The sequence below is a fragment of the Balaenoptera acutorostrata genome, chromosome 5, assembly GCF_949987535.1.
Source record: "Balaenoptera acutorostrata chromosome 5, mBalAcu1.1, whole genome shotgun sequence".
Taxonomy (NCBI): domain Eukaryota; kingdom Metazoa; phylum Chordata; class Mammalia; order Artiodactyla; family Balaenopteridae; genus Balaenoptera; species Balaenoptera acutorostrata.
This window is the reverse complement of record NC_080068.1, coordinates 39757922-39774834: the sequence shown is the minus strand read 5'-3', so window position 1 is coordinate 39774834 and position 16913 is coordinate 39757922. Positions and strand designations below refer to the sequence as shown.

Genomic DNA, 16913 nt, shown 5'->3' with positions numbered 1-16913 from the left:
ATCTATTTGGGGGAAGGATTTGATGTCCAGTGTAGATTACGACTATTCCAATATTTTCAGGCTCAGCATTTTAATTTCAAGAAACTTTACCTATCTATCTACCTATCTATCTATCTATCTATCTATCTATCTATCTATCTATCTATCTATGTGGCTTGTGGAACCTTAGTTCCCCAACTAGGGATTGAACCTGCACCCTTGGCAGTGAAGCAAAGAGTTGTAACCACTGGACCGCCAGGGAATTCCTAATTTCAGGAAACTTTAGACTATGGTGATTTGGGGCCAGGCCTGGTTGAATTTTTTTTAAAATTAATTAATTAATTAATTTATGGCTGTGTTGGGTCTTCGTTTCTGTGCGAGGGCCCTCTCTAGTTGCGGCAAGCGGGGGCCGCTCTTCATCGCGGTGCGCGGGCCTCTCACTATCGCGGCCTCTTTTGTTGCGGAGCACAGGCTCCAGAAGCGCAGGCTCAGTAATCGTGGCTCACGGGCCCAGCTGCTCCGCGGCATGTGGGATCCTCCCAGACCAGGGCTTGAACCCGTGTCCCCTGCATTGGCAGGCAGATTTTCAACCACTGCGCCACCAGGGAAGCCCTGGATTTTTTTTAGGTGGAATAATAGGGCATCTGTATTGTAGCATTTTATTCTACTTTAAAATAATCCCAGATTGAATAGCTTCAATTGCCATCAGAGATTTTCATTGGCTGATTTTGGAATATTGTTTAAACATAAAGGAAAGCTTGGGTAAAAGTAGAGGTTGTACAGGGTGATGGTTCAACTCTCCAAGAATTCCACTGAGGCTGTATGATAGTGAGGTCAGCAAACATGGGTTCAAATCCTGAGCTTGACTTCTAAGTAGCCATGTGATTTTATGTGTTTGGTGAACTTCCCTGGGCTATAGTTATCTCATCTTTGAAATGGGGATAATGATGTCACACACAGAGAGTTGTCCAAGGAGGTAAATCTATTACCCAGCCTGGGAGAGGAGGCTCTTAATCGCTCCCCTTCCCCACTGTAAAATACTTATTGGCAGTTTACTCACTAGCCAGGTTGGTGTTGAGAAGGTACTGAGGGTCAGTTTTAACCCTTTTCTTTGGTCTGATTCCCCACTCTTTCTAACCCTCATTTCCATTAAAAAGTGTAGATTTCTGGCAAGTGAGAATGGTGGCATGGGGGCCGGGGCGGGGAAGAGTTTCTGAAGCAAGCATGGGAATATTCTCAAATGGAATAGGAGAGAGGCTGGTGAGCCTCAGCAGTCCCATGGCAGAGCCCCAGCGTGATAGCAAGGGCTCAGAAGAAGGCTTTAGGGTGTGTCCAGGGAGGGTGGCTCACCGCCACAGTCAGGATTTCTGTACCCTGCAAAGGAGAGAGACATCGGTCTTCAAGGTCCTAGTTTAGGACCACAGGGTACCATGACAGTTGACAATTGGGAGTCTTTCTGCATTTACCTGAAAACAATGTAAGCCTCTCTGATTTTGGTGTGACCCTTACAAGTAGCACGGTTGATGGCTGAGATGGATTTTCCCATTAAACTATTGAGAAATGGGTTCAGAGTTAGCATAATATCCAAGAAGTACCTCGCAAAAGAGAGAAGTAGTACTTATTTCTCACAATGGTCAATGCCAAAATTCATCCAAGTGCTAATTTTAGACAAGTGTGTTGAGAGCCAAAGCAAGTTTATTGTGAAAAGAGGAAAGTTGTCAGTACATTTTGGGCCTCAGTTATTTTACTGAAGTTTCACTAAAGGCTTTCTCCTAGCCTGTTGAAACTTGCCACTTGACAAGCTGGAACAGTACAACTTAATCAAAAGAATAAACAATCTGTTTCAAAATGAGTTAGAAGATGACTATAACGGACTCTCCACCTTCTAGTGTCATTCTCTGCTAACGTAATAGGGTCTAGGTAAATCCATAAACGCTGGCGATTCACAGATACTCTAGTAGAACTAAAGTATGGAGAGGACTCCAAGTTACAATATTCAATATAATGATGTTTTGGAAAGCAGACTTTTTTTTTTTTTTTGGCTGCATCATGTGGCATTCGGGATCTTAGTCAAACCCATACCCCCTGCAATGAAAACACAGAGTCTTAACCGCTGGACCACCAGGAAAGTCCCTGGAAAGCAGGCATTTTTGACTCAGATATGTACTCACGTCAACTAAATGTAGAATATACATTTTGATGTATATTCTACATTTAATTTTGATTCTCCGTATTAGAAGAAGTTAGTTGATGGGAAAGAGGGAGAAATTTATTGTAGAAATACCTTCGGATGAAATTTACTTATATGTTACCAAATCTATAGTGTAACTTTCCTTAAACAGATTTACAGATACTAAAAGAGAAAAAGAAAAAGACCTTGATCACATAATCCATTTTCCTTTCATTTGAAGGTTAAGCTATGTTCTGTTCAAAATAAAAAGATAGAAACACCAAAAGTTTAAGTTTGATCCATTTATTATTGTTGCTACTTATGGGTACGTTCTCCCAATTCTCTGCCTCAAATCCCAATGATGCTTTTATCCTTGCAACACGTGTTCATCTCTAATTTCCTTGTGCTGAAATGTGTGGCATTGGAATGTGAGGTATTTCTCAGAAAAGAGTAGTAATGTGTAGGCTGGAATGTTTGAGCAATATTTCTTATATCACATGAAATTCATTATGAAATACCATTAGATATAGTCCTTCATTATATTTAGCGAGCTTAAAGTTTCCATTTTGATGTAGTATTAATAGAAAAGGAAATGTGAACTATATAAAATTTAAGTGTAATTAAAAATAAAAATATATCTTAAATATTTTTAGTACAAACCTTGCAGAGCCTTTAATGAGCCACAAAATCTTGGGAATTATTGTAAAACTGTTTCTCTTTTTCTTCATTTTTTCACAAAATCAGTTCCTAATATATTTCTGTGTATTATATGAAATTAGGACCTGCCAGAACCTCAAAAGGTGTTATTGAAAAAAAAAAGATAATTAGGAAAAGCAGAAGTCCAAACATTAAAATTCTGATTAATATTAGATGAAATCAACTTAAACTTTGTAAATCAGTTTTCAAAAGACCAAGCACTTATTTTTCTTTCATTTTATATCCAATAACTGCATCAAATCTAACATCAATCTTTCATTTTAAAAATTGCCAGGAAACGCTCAGGAAGGATCCTAAAAGAAAGATACATGAAAATCATTAGGAAATTAATATTAAGTACATTTGTAAAATATCTTTAAGAATACTTATATTTATCATATATCATGTCCATGTTCGTCTTAAATAAGATTGAGAACATTTACTCTGAGTCACTATTATATGTTCTTTCTAATGAAATCCATTTCCTTTTGAAAAGGAAAAGGAAGGAAGTTTAGTCTTCTTTAGGGTAGGAGTGACTTGAAAGATTTAGTCTTCAAAATAAATATACTTGAAAATTCTTCAAAAGATCTAAGATACAAGGTGTATAGAACTGAGTATTTCAGATGCTAAAGGCTCTTAAAAAAAAGAAACCTGACATTGGAAAGGAAATAAGAATAGGAAATAATTTTATACTTTATAATCCAGAAACTATTAAAATGTTCCACTAAGAGACTGTGGCAGCAGAATTGCTAAAAGAAAATGCAAACAGGGGCTTCCCTGGTGGCACAGTGGTTGAGAATCTGCCTGCCAACGCAGGGGACACGGGTTCGAGCCCTGGTCTGGGAGGATCCCACATGCCGCGGAGCAACTAGGCCCGTGAGCCACAATTACTGAGCCTGCGCATCTGGAGCCTGTGCTCTGCAACAAGAGAGGCCGCGATAGTGAGAGGCCTGCGCACTGTGATGAAGAGTGGCCCCCACTTGCCGCAATTAGAGAAAGCCCTCGCATAGAAACGAAGACCCAACACAGCCATAAATAAAATAAATAAAATAAAATAAAATTAAATTAAATTTAAAAAAAAAGAATTGCAAAAAAAAAAGAAAATGCAAACAATATGGTTGGTTTTGAGCATAATGCTGAACAAGTTAACAAAAGGGTTTAAATTCCTTACATGTAAACGAAAGAGTTAACACATACCCCAGAGTGTTGTTGTGAAGAATCAATGTGTTAACATAAATGCCTTAAATGGTGATGGACACACAGTAGGTTTAATTTTTTTCTCCCCACCCTATACTTAAGAATTTTGAGGAACTTGTCACATTCCAATGAGTCTGAGAGAAACTAAACAGAATATATAAGTAAGTCAGTGTAACTATATACAGACATCTGCTTAGATGGCATTAAAATAAGGTTTGGAAATTGAGCACCAAACATTCATAGTCGGAGGAAAATCAGGGCAATATTAATAATAGTGATAATTACAATGATAGTAGTGTATAACATTTATTACTTATAGTATACTATAACATTTTATAGTATATACAACATATATACTATATATAGTATATATTATATTACTTATATAATATAGTATACTGAATATTTTAAATGTATTATTTTGTTTATTCCTCACAGCCCTATAAAGACTTGTTGTTGTCTCCATGAAGAAACTGAGCTTCAAAGAAGTTAGATAACTCATCCATGTTCATGTAGCGAGCAAGTCACAAAAACACAACTTCATCTAACTCCAGAACACAAACTGTGAGTCTCTATGTTAAGGTCTAGGTAATCTTTATTTAATTAACAAACATTTTGGTGCCTCCTATGTGTCCATGAGCTCTTCAAAGTGCGAGGATATAGTGATGAAAACCAGGCAAAGTTCCTTCCCTCAGAGAGTTACCTTCTAAAGGACTCTGATCACCGAGGGCTCACATAATGTGACAAGTCAAATGTGAAACACTTCACAGGTTTTAATTCACTTATTCACCAAGAAGATCCTTGAGCTTTACTACCTAAACCTTTAAGGTAGTTTCAACCATAGTTCCTAGAAGAAGGGGCTAAAAAGCCTGACACAAGCCACTTAATGCTTTTGATCTCTTGAATTTTTTTTTAAGGCTCTAGGTCAGTAGTTCTCAAAGTATGATCTTTGAACCAAATGCCTGTGGCAGTTGCTTGTTAAAATAGAGATTCCTGGATCCCAATTCAAACATCCTATATTAAAATCTCTAGAGGTGAGATTTTTCTATTTTTTAAATTGACTTCCCAAGTGATCCATGTCGGGGAAGCCTGACTTTAGAGACAGGCAGGAGGAGGCTTTTTTTTTCTTTTCCTGACCAAAGGCACCTCTTCACTTTCCCCTGACCAGACTCACTGCCACACAGCCTTCCCAGAAAAGTAATGGGGTAATGTGCTATGATGAGACAGTCTTTAAACCAGCAGTTTCCAATCTTGGCTGTACATGAGAATCACCAAGAAGGTTGTATCCCTCAGAGACGAGGCCACAGACCATTTAGATCAGAATCTTGGGAGCAGGTATCAGGCGTTACCGTTTTTTAAAATCCCAGGTGAATTATAAAGGGCACCAAAGTTGAGAGCTACTGCTCCCAAGAAATGCTTCTCAAATTTGAATATGCATACAATCACCTGTGGGTCATATTAAAGTACAATTTCTGATTCAGGAGATCAGGAGGCTCTGCATTTCCAACAAACTCCCAGGTGATGCTGACGCTGCTGGTCCATGGACCATATATGAAGTAGCAAGGCTCAAGGGTCTCCAAAATTATAAAAGATTATTTAGCAATTCCTATGCTTCAGTATAATTTTGCACAAAGTAAGAGCTCAGTGATTATCTGTTGTATATTTAAATGAATATCTAAAACCCGACTATGGTCTCCTCCAAAATCATTGTCCCATAATTCCATTATGTAATAATGCTTAAAAACTATCCTCCTTCATATGCATTCATTTATAAGACAGGACTTCCAGAATTATACAAATTTCTTTCTTCAAAAAAAAAAAACACAAAAAACTTTAAAAAAATATGGAAATTATTCAGTTCCTTTACCCAACTGCTATACCAATCTTGCTTGAATGATTAACAAATGTGGTTTTAAAAATGGATGGATTCTAGGGCTTCCCTGGTGGCGCAGTGGTTGAGAATCTGCCTGCCAATGCAGGGGACATGGGTTCGAGCCCTGGTCTGGGAAGATTCCACATGCCGCGGAGCAACTAGGCCCGTGAGCCACAACTACTGAGCCTGCGCGTCTGGAGCCTGTGCTCCGCAACAAGAGAGGCTGCGATAGTGAGAGGCCTGCGCATCGCAATGAAGAGTGGCCCCCGCTTGCCGCAACTAGAGAGGGCCCTCGCACAGAAACGAAGACCCAACACAGCCGAAAATAAATAATAAATAAATAATAAATAAATTTTTTAAAAAAGGATGGATTCTTTAAGCCTATTATTTTTATTAATTTAATTACATTTAATTGTACTTTTATCAAATGCCTGGTTTTAAATCTGAGTAAAAACATGTAATAGATAACCTTTATTTATAATGCTGACAAACATCACTGTGGCTTACCTTTCCACCACTGTTAAAAAGCTTATAGAAGATGGAATAAAGATCATTTTCTGCTAGGTCAGGATCCCATCTATCAGCTTGTTTACCACTGCCTTAGGTTCCAGGGTGGGTCCCAAACTGAAATCAGAAGGAGTCTTCAGAAACAAAACATTTCAATGACGTTTTAGCTTTGGTTTGGTGCTAAGTGAGTAAGTTAAGTTACCATACAGACCATAACATAACTGACTTGCAGCATCTAGCCCAACACAGATGCTCAAAAATGATAGCTGTTTTAGCATTAATAATAACAAAAACAGGAGGAGTCTTTCAAGATGGTGGAGTGGAAGGACCTTGAGCTTACTTCCTCTCATGAACACACCAAAATCACAACTAACATCTGAACAACCATCGATAAAAAAGACTGGAACCTACAAAGATCTTCTACATCTAAAGGCATAAAGAAGAAAGCACAATGAGACGTGAACAGAGTATCTGTCAGGCAAGAGCTGCTGTGATGGTTTACGATGATGCCAATAAAAAGTGGGTGCCAGCTGGTGGTTCAATCAGGTTCAGCAGAGTTCATACATATCATCATACAGGCAACAACACATTCAGAGTGGTGGGCGGGATGATTCAGGACCATCAGGTCGTGATAAATTGTGCCATTCCTAAAGGGTTGCTAGACAGGTGTATGGTCTCAACTTTGGCAGCAAAGAAGATGCCAATGTCTTCACAAGTGCCATGATGAATGCCTTAGAAGTGCTGAATTCACAGGAAACAGGGCCAATATTGCCTAGACAAAATTCACAACTACCTGCCCAAGTTCAGAATGGCCCATCACAAGAAGAATTGGAAATTCAAAGAAGGCAACTACAAGAACAGCAACGACAAAAGGAGCTGGAGCAGGAAAGGCTCGAGAGAGAAAGGATGGAAAGGGAGAGATTGGAGAGGGAGAGGTTATAAAGGGAAAGGCTGGAGAGGGAGCGACTAGAACAGGAGCAGCTGGAGAGAGAGAGACAAGAAAGGGAATGTCAGGATCATCTGGAGCGGGAGAGACAAGAGCGGGAGAGGCTGGAGAGACTGGACCGGGAAAGGCAAGAAAGAGAGTGGCAAGAGCAGCTAGAAAGGGAGCAGCTGGAACGGGAGCGAGAGCGAAGAATGGCAAATGCTGCTGCCCCTGCCTCTGTGGAGACTCCTCTAAACTCTGTGCTGGGAGACTCGTCTGCTTCTAAGCCAGGCTCGCAGGCAGCCTCTCAGCCGGCTGAGACTCCAACCCAACAGGGCATTGTCTTGGGACCACCTGCACCTGCACCCCCTCCTCCACTCCCACCAGGTCCTGCCCAGGCATCAGCCGCGCTCCCTCCTTCCCCAGGGCCCCCTCCACCCCCTCCACTTCCGTCCTCAGGGCCCCTGCCTCCGCCTCCTCCACCACCTCTTCCTAATCAGGTACCCCCTCCTCCCCCACCCCCACCTGCTGCTCCTTCCCTCCCTGCATCTGGATTTTTTTTTTGGATCCATGTCTGAAGACCATGGCCCTTTAACTGGACTTGCAGCTGCAATTGCTGGAGCAAAACTTAGGAAAGTGTCACGGATGGAGGATGCCTCCTTCCCAAGCAGACGGAATACCACTGGTGTGAATTCGGCCTCATCTAAAACAGATACGGGTGGTGGAAATGGACCCCTTCCATTAGAGGGTAGTGGTTTAATGGAAGAAATGAGTGCTCTGCTGGCCAGGAGGAGAAGAATTGCTAAAAAAGGGATCAACAATAGAAACAGAACAAAGAGAGGACAAAAATGAAGATTCAGAGCCTGTAACTTCTAAGACCTCTTCAACAAGTACACCTGAACCGACAAGAAAACCTTGGGAAAGAACAAATACAATGAGTGGCAGCAAGTCACCTGTTATTTCCAGATGGGATTCTCCAAGGTAAAATCAGGTTGTTTTCGACAACAGGTCCTATGATTCATTACACAGACCAAAATCTGTGCCCTTGTCACAGCCCAGTGCCAACGGAGTCCAGATGGAGGGACTGGACTCTGAAAGACTGAAGCAGGACATTTTAGATGAAATGAGAAAAGAATTAACTAAGCTGAAAGAAGAGCTCATTGATGCAATCAGGCAGGAACTGAGCAAGTCAAATACTGCATAGAGAATCAAACTAAGGAGAGATAGGACTTTAATCTGGAGAAAGGAAAAAAAAAACCTACAAAGAACAACTGTGTTAACAACAACAAAACCCTTACATTTTGTGAGCTGTAAGAAAATGGAGACAAACAGTCGGAAGGAGGGAAAAACCAGCATACTTTGAAAGACTTCAGGCATTACTGCCCTGGTGATAAGCTGTTTCCCTCCCAGTTTGCTGCTTTTTTCTGACCTTCACAACAGGATGGAAGAGAGTCATATAGGAGTTCCTGTATCAGTTATGCAGAAAATACTGAATCCGTCAGGCAAGATCACCGTGCATTGAAATATTTTCATGTCAAGAGAAAATCGCACATTTTCCACAATCCATTGCCCAAATAAAGAGGAGAAAGGCTTGAGAAGTTTTTTTCAGAGAATGGTGATGAGGAATTTAGCAAGTTATGCTATTGTATTGTAAATGTTTCTCTCAGGTTTGTCTTCCTATCATATTTGATATTCCATGAATAATTGAGTTCAGCCCTATGTAGGTTAAGATCATAAAATGTGGAACAAATGGAATTGTATGTGCTTTCAAAGGGTGATATTTATAAGAAAGTGTCCTAAAAATGATTTGTTCAGAGTGAGGAATTTTAGAATGATAGGAAGTCTCTCGAGTTTAGCTTTCATGCAATTTTGTAGATTCAAACATAAAATTTGTCCAGAATTTAAAGATTTAGATGCCTTCCTAAATTGTTACAATGCTTTACCAAATCTGTGACTCAACACAAACCAGTGTTTGAGTAAAGTACAGTACAACACAAACCAGTGGTCAAATGTAAAACAGCATATTGTAGATTTACTGTAGGTTTTCAACCTTTTTTAGATTTATGCATGTGGACATTTTCATAATGTAATTACAACTACCACAAAATTAGCTTTTTAAATTACAGATGGTAATGCATGTCAAATTAATATGTAGTGGCCTTTTCAAGGCCTAGTCCCAGGGAAAACATTGTGTAGAGTATAGGCGAGCGGGAGGAAGGGAAGGAATAATTTTTTATTCCAAGTTAATTTCTGCACTATCTTCGTTCTCAGTTACCTGCATGAATAATAATGAGGAATATTTTGTGACTTTTATTGGTAAATATGTTAACAGCACCAAGTACTTAATCTTTTACATGTCTTCAGCTATTTGTATTTTAACTTGAGTAAGTTCAGTGGTCTGAAACATGATTCTGAGCTTCACATGAATTACATCTTACTGTGGAACTCAGAAGTTCCATCCCTGAATTTGGCAGTTGTTATTACCTAGGCGCCCTGCAGTTATACAGGTGTCCAGGTACACGTTCCTGACTACAAAGCTGCTTTTGAATCTTGTTATGTTGAAATACTAGAAAAGTAACAAGGATGGCAGCAATTAAGGTCACAGAAGTCATTAGATAAAGGGAAAACAACAAGGGGGGGGGGTCCCACATAATCTTCTTTTAATAAATAAAGTGAGACTTAGGTGGTGGGAAGAAGGAACTAGATACTCACCACCGTGTGTGTGTGCATGCGTGCGTGTTTGTGCGGGCACTCACATGTGTGTATGTTATCCACTCCCTTTTCTTTGAAACTTCTAAGACTAAAAATAGGGGAGAAATCCTGTATGTTGAGATGATAGAATTTTTTGAAATTTTAGGAAATCAAAATTCTCCAGGCTCTCCATCTTGATTTATGCTTGAGTTGTTATGTGCCATATTTGCTTTGAAACCTTTGATTATCAGTAGTTTTACTAAAATTTTGAAGAAATAATCCACTTTCATCTGCTTTCTAGATTTCTTAATCTAAGTTCGTAAGACAGAACTTGTCGATAGCATAGTTAGAATTCTAAATGCTGCAAGTTTGCAGCCATTACCACTTCAAAGAGGTTTGAATGAGGGAATTTTTTTCCCTTGTTAAAATAGTTCCTGTTTCTGTAGGAACTTCATTTTTAGATCTGTAATGGATGAGCTATCATAATTCAAGTATACAGTTCTTTTTTTCTATCAACTATTCATTGTCATCCAATAGTGAAGACATTAAAGATGCAGGCAAGCTTATGAAGTACTACTTTCTAAAAGAAATAGGAGGCATTTTCATCTTTATTATTGTACTTTTGGTTAGGCAAAACTTTGATGATACAAATGTTTATGTCCCCCATAAATCTGGTCAGAAATCACTTTTGATTTTGTTGATTAAGTTAAACAGTCTATAGTAGGATAGAGTACTGGGTACAAGTGGTCCAAAATAAGGTAAAAGACTACGGTAAAAATGTTGGATCTTAAAAAAGAAACTGGTTTATGCACTAAACATTTTGTGCCTTGGTCTAATATTAACATGATGTCTGTGTAAAATGACAAAAAGAACCAGTGTTGAGTCACGTTTTATTTCCTGTCGTTCTGCATTATCCCAGATTGCTAAATGTGTTCTTTCCAAGAAGTTTGATTGAATTATTGTATACATTTACTGTCCTATGTGACAGTTTTGTCATTGTTAGAGATTTCAGTAATTAAAATGGGAAACAGAAGCTTAGGTTATTTTCCTTATCGAAACTATATTCCTTGGAGCCACAATATTATGATGGTTTTCGTGCTCTTGTACATTGGATGTCTTAAACTGAGTGCAGTTTAGGGGATCCTTTCTAATTACAGGAAGGTACTTATTTCCTTCAACACTGTGATCTGACCTGTGACAAATCTGTACTATACACTATGTAAATGGCTAACAAGTCAACTGCAAACCAACTGAATGTACAAATCTTAGTGCTGGTGCTGAAATCTTTTCAGAATAGTCATCATGATCTCAAAGTTTGTCTCAAAATTTGCAAGCATCAAGTGTCAATCAAAACTGAAGATGAAACACTAATGAATGTTGAATTCTCCTGCTTTAGGTGTACTTCCTTATTAGAATTTTTGGTTCTATGCTATTTTTACTGTACTGTTTCATTTAAATTTCCTACATACTAACTTCGTTTGTGCGATTGAAATAAAATTGCAGTATATATAAAAAAATAACAAAAACAAAACCATTTATTTAGTGCTTATCATGTACTGCACACTGTGTTAAACAATCTACATAAGTTATCTCACTAAAGTTTTCCAACAACCCTATGAAGGAGATACTATAGTCCCTATTTTGCAAATGAGAACTATAGGAGTAACTAGAACTCGAAAATAATTTAGCTAGATTAGGACTGACAAATTTCACTTTTAAATCTCTAGAAGTCTTGGGAAAGAAGTCAGATGCCATTATACAAGTTTTATTATCCTATTAAGACTATTTAATGAACAATTTCTAGAGTATCAGAGGAATTAAAATATAGAAATATGCTCAGCTCTAAGTCTTTGATCTCCGTATGTAACCCTTATATTAGGTCTTGATTTAATTTTCAGCTTTCTTACTTAGTTCCATGTTACATCTTTACTGTGTAATCATCCTGGTATATGTACTACTGAGTAGCAAGTAGTCCCTAAAAAGTGGCCTCTGTTATCTGGGTGTTAGAATAAGGACACTTAGGACGGAGTTGCACAAGAGTTGGTCCTGAGTTTTTAGCATTTTAAAAAAAAATAAATTTATTTATTTTATTTATTTACTTTTGACTGCGTTGGGTCCTTGTTGCCGCACGTGGGACTTTCTCCAGTTGCGGTGAGTGGGGGCCACTCTTTATTACGGAGCACGGGCCCCAGGCACGCGGGCCTCAGCGGTTGTGGCTCACCGACTCTAGAGCGCAGGCTCAGCAGCCGTGGTGCACGGGCTCAGCTGCTCCACGGCATGTGGGATCTTCCCGGACCAGGGCTCGAACCCGTGTCCCCTGCATTGGCAGGTGGACTCTTAACCACCGCGCCACCAGGGAAGTCCCTAACATTTTTTTAATGACTTAGAAAAAGGATACATAATCAAATTTATTCATGAAATTTGCTAATGTCACCAAACTGGGTGACTAACATTTTGGGGAGGCAGATTTTAAATGTGTGCCACTAGTTGAGAGAAGTGAGGCAAAAAAAATTGGATGAGATTTTTTTTTTTTAAAGATTTTGATTGATTGATTGATTGATTGATTGCTATGTTGGGTCTTCGTTTCTGTGCTAGGGCTTTCTCTAGTTGTGGCAAGCGGGGGCCACTCTTCATTGTGGTGCGCAGGCCTCTCACTATTGTGGCCTCTCTTGTTGCGGAGCACAGGCTCCAGACGCGCAGGTTCAGTAGTTGTGGCTCACGGGCCTAGTTGCTCCGCGGCATGTGGGATCTTCCCAGACCAGGGCTCGAACCCTTGTCCCCTGCATTAGCAGGCAGACTCTCAACCACTGCGCCACCAGGGAAGCCCAAGCATGAGATTCTTTAGGAACAAATACAGAATAGTTCATTTAGAAAGAAGAACATGTAGTAAAGTAAAACTGGGGCAATTGGAAAGTGTAGTATTGTACTTAAAAGTGAGCATGATAATTGGATACATGAAGGAGAGCAGAGCTTAAAACATACATGATATAATCTTTCATTCTCAGCATAGGTCAGTCATTTATTAGAACACTGTGTTCACCCCAGCACCCCGACGCAACAGTATTACATATGAAAAGCTTGGAGATGTCACTGCAGAGGAAATATAATAATGAAAGCGATGGCTTTTGGCTCAATAGAGGCAAAAATGAAAGGCAATGGAAACTTGAAGAAGACTAAGCAGTCCTTTAGCCTGTGGGATAAGAAGGTAACGGGTGCTGAGGAGGATGACTCTAGAAGTTGAAGGATGCTGTGCCTTGAAAAGTGTTCAGAGGGAAATTCACTTTCAAGCATATCGCTACCAGACTTCAATATTCCCAAGCTCCATCAAAGTTCACAAACACCTGTGTAAACAGTATAGCATACTATCTCATGCACACTGTGGCCTTGCTAACCTACAAATCAGATGGCGTTGCATTTACTGAACTTAGTTACTTGATCTCTTTACCTAAGGTCTTAGCCGCTGCCAGAAGAATTTTCATTAAACTTAAAGGCTGTCCGATATCATGATATTAAAAAGACCAAAAGAAAAGTCTTCCAGAAAAAATTCAGTTTCTTGGCAGACTAAAATCTTTTTTTGTTTGTTTGTTTTTTTGTTTGTTTTTTTATACTGCAGGTTCTTATTAGGCATCAGTTTTATACACATCAGTGTATACATGTCAATCCCAATCGCCCAATTCAGCACACCACCATCCCCACCTCACCACAGTTTTCCCCCCTTGGTGTCCATATGTCCATTCTCTACATCTGTGTCTCAACTTCTGCCCTGCAAACTGGCTCATCTGTACCATTTTTCTAGGTTCCACATACATGCATTAATATACGATATTTGTTTTTCTCTTTCTGACTTACTTCACTCTGTATGACAGTCTCTAGATCCATCCACGTCTCAACAAATGACTCAATTTCGTTCCTTTTTATGGCTGAGTAATATTCCATTGTATATATGTACCATATCTTCTTTATCCATTCGTCTGTTGATGGGCATTTAGGTTGCTTCCATGACCTGGCTATTGTAACTAGTGCTGCAATGAACATTCGGGTGCATGTGTCTTTTTGAATTACGGTTTTCTCTGGGTATATGCCCAGTAGTGGGATTGCTGGGTCATATGGTAATTCTATTTTTAGTTTTTTAAGGAACCTCCATATTGTTCTCCATAGTGGCTGTATCAATTTACATTCCCACCAACAGTGCAAGAGGGTTCCCTTTTCTCCACACCCTCTCCAGCATTTGTTGTTTGTAGATTTTCTGATGATGCCCATTCTAACAGGAGTGAGGTGATACCTCATTGTAGTTTTGATTTGCATTTCTCTAATAATTAGTGATGTTGAGCATCTTTTCATGTGCTTCGTGGCCGTCTGTATGTCTTCTTTGGAGAAATGTCTATTTAGGTCTTCTGCCCATTTTTGGATTGGGGTGTTTGTTTCTTTGATATTGAGCTGAATGAGCTGTTTATATATTTTGGAGATTAACCCTTTGTCTGTTGATTCATTTGCAAATATTTTCTCCCATTCTGAGGGTTGTCTTTTCGTCTTGTTTATGGTTTCCTTTGCTGTGCAAAAGCTTTGAAGTTTCATTAGGTCCCACTTGTTTATTTTTGTTTTTATTTCCATTACTCTAGGAGGTGGATCAAAAAAGATCTTGCTGTGATTTATGTCAAAGAGTGTTCTTCCTATGTTTTCCTCTAAGAGTTTTATAGTGTCCAGTCTTATATTTAGGTCTCGAATCCATTTTGAGTTTATTTTTGTATATGGTGTTAGGGAGTATTCTAATTTCATTCTTTGACATGTAGCTGTCCAGTTTTCCCAGCACCACTTATTGAAGAGACTGTCTTTTCTCCATTGTATATCTTTGCCTCCTTTGTCATAGATTAGTTGACCATAGGTGCGTGGGTTAATCTCTGGGCTTTCTATCTTGTTCCATTGATCTATGTTTCTGTTTTTGTGCCAGTACCATATTGTCTTGATTACTGTAGCTTTGTAGTATAGTCTGAAGTCAGGGAGTCTGATTCCTCCAGCTCCATTTTTTTGCCTCAAGACTGCTTTGGCTATTCGGGGTCTTTTGTGTCTCCATACAAATTTTAAGATGATTTGTTCTAGCTCCGTAAAAAATGCCATTGGTAATTTGATAGGGATTGCATTGAATCTGTAGATTGCTTTGGGTAGTATACTCATTTTCACAATGTTGATTCTTCCAATCCAAGAACATGGTATATCTCTCCATCTGTTGGTATCATCTTTAATTTCCTTCATCAGTGTCTTATAGTTTTCTGCATACAGGTCTTTTGTCTCCCTAGGTAGGTTTATTCCTAGGTATTTTATTCTTTTTGTTGCAATGGTAAATGGGAGTGTTTCCATAATTTCTCTTTCAGATTTTTCATCATTAGTGTATAGGAATGCAAGAGATTTCTGTGCATTCATTTTGTATCCTGCAACTTTACCATATTCATTGATTAGCTCTAGCAGTTTTCTGGTGGCAGTTTTAGGATTCTCTATGTATAGTATCATGTCATCCGCAAACAGTGACAGTTTTACTTCTTCTTTTCCAATTTGTATTCCTTTTATTTCTTTTTCTTCTCTGATTGCCGTGGCTAGGACTTCCAGAACTATGTTGAATAATAGTGGTGAGAGTGGACATCCTTGTCTCGTTCCTGATCTTAGAGGAAATGCTTTCAGTTTTTCACCATTGAGAATGATGTTTGCTGTGGGTTTGGCATATATGGCCTTTATTATGTTGAGGTAGGTTCCCTCTATGCCCACTTTCTGGAGAGTTTTTATCATAAATGGGTGTTGAATTTTGTCAAAAGCTTTTTCTGCATCTATTGAGATGATCATATGGTTTTTATTCTTCAATTTGTTAATATGGTGTATCACATTGATTGATTTGCATATATTGAAGAATCCTTGCATCCCTGGGATAAATCCCACTTGATCATGGTGTATGATCCTTTTAATGTGTTGTTGGATTCTGTTTGCTAGTATTTTGTTGAGGATTTTTGCATCTATATTCATCAGTGATATTGGTCTGTAATTTTCTTTTTTTGTAGTGTCTTTGTCTGGTTTTGGTATCAGGGTGATGGTGGCCTCATAGAATGAGTTTGGGAGTGTTCCTTCCTCTGCAATTTTTGGGAAGAGTTTGAGAAGGATGGGTGTTAGCTCTTCTCTAAATGTTTGATAGAATTCACCTGTGAAGCCATCTGGTCCTGGACTTTTGTTTGTTGGAAGATTTTTAATCACAGTTTCAATTTCATTACTTGTGATTGGTCTGTTCATATTTTCTGTTTCTTCCTGATTCAGTCTTGGAAGGTTATACCTTTCTAAGAATTTGTCCATTTCTTCCAGGTTGTCCATTTTATTGGCATAAAGTTGCTTGTAGTAGTCTCTTAGGATGTTTTGTATTTCTGCGGTGTCTGTTGTAACTTCTCCTTTTTCGTTTCTGATTTTATTGATTTGAGTCCTCTCCCTCTTTTTCTTGATGAGTCTGGCTAATGGCTTATCAATTTTGTTTATCTTCTCAAAGAACCAACTTTTAGTTTTATTGATCTTTGCTATTGTTTTCTTTGTTTCTATTTCATTTATTTCTGCTCTGATCTTTATGATTTCTTTCCTTCTGCTAACTTTGGGTTTTGTTTGTTCTTCTTTCTCTAGTTTCTTTAGGTGTAAAGTTAGATTGTTTACTTGAGATTTTTCTTGTTTCTTTAGGTAGGCTTGTATAGCTATAAACTTCCCTCTTAGAACTGCTTTTGCTGCATCCCATAGGTTTTGGGTCGTCGTGTTTTCATTGTCATTTGTCTCTAGGTATTTTTTTATTTCCTCTTTGATTTCTTCAGTGATCTCTTGGTTATTTAGTAACGTATTGTTTAGCCTCCATGTGTTTG

General features: G+C 38.7%; 1 pseudogene; it reads left to right on the top strand.

Annotated features, from left to right (window-relative positions):
- Positions 1 to 6888: 6888 nt before the first annotated feature.
- On the top strand, positions 6889 to 8598 carry LOC103011060 (protein enabled homolog; annotated as a pseudogene).
- Positions 8599 to 16913: the final 8315 nt, after the last annotated feature.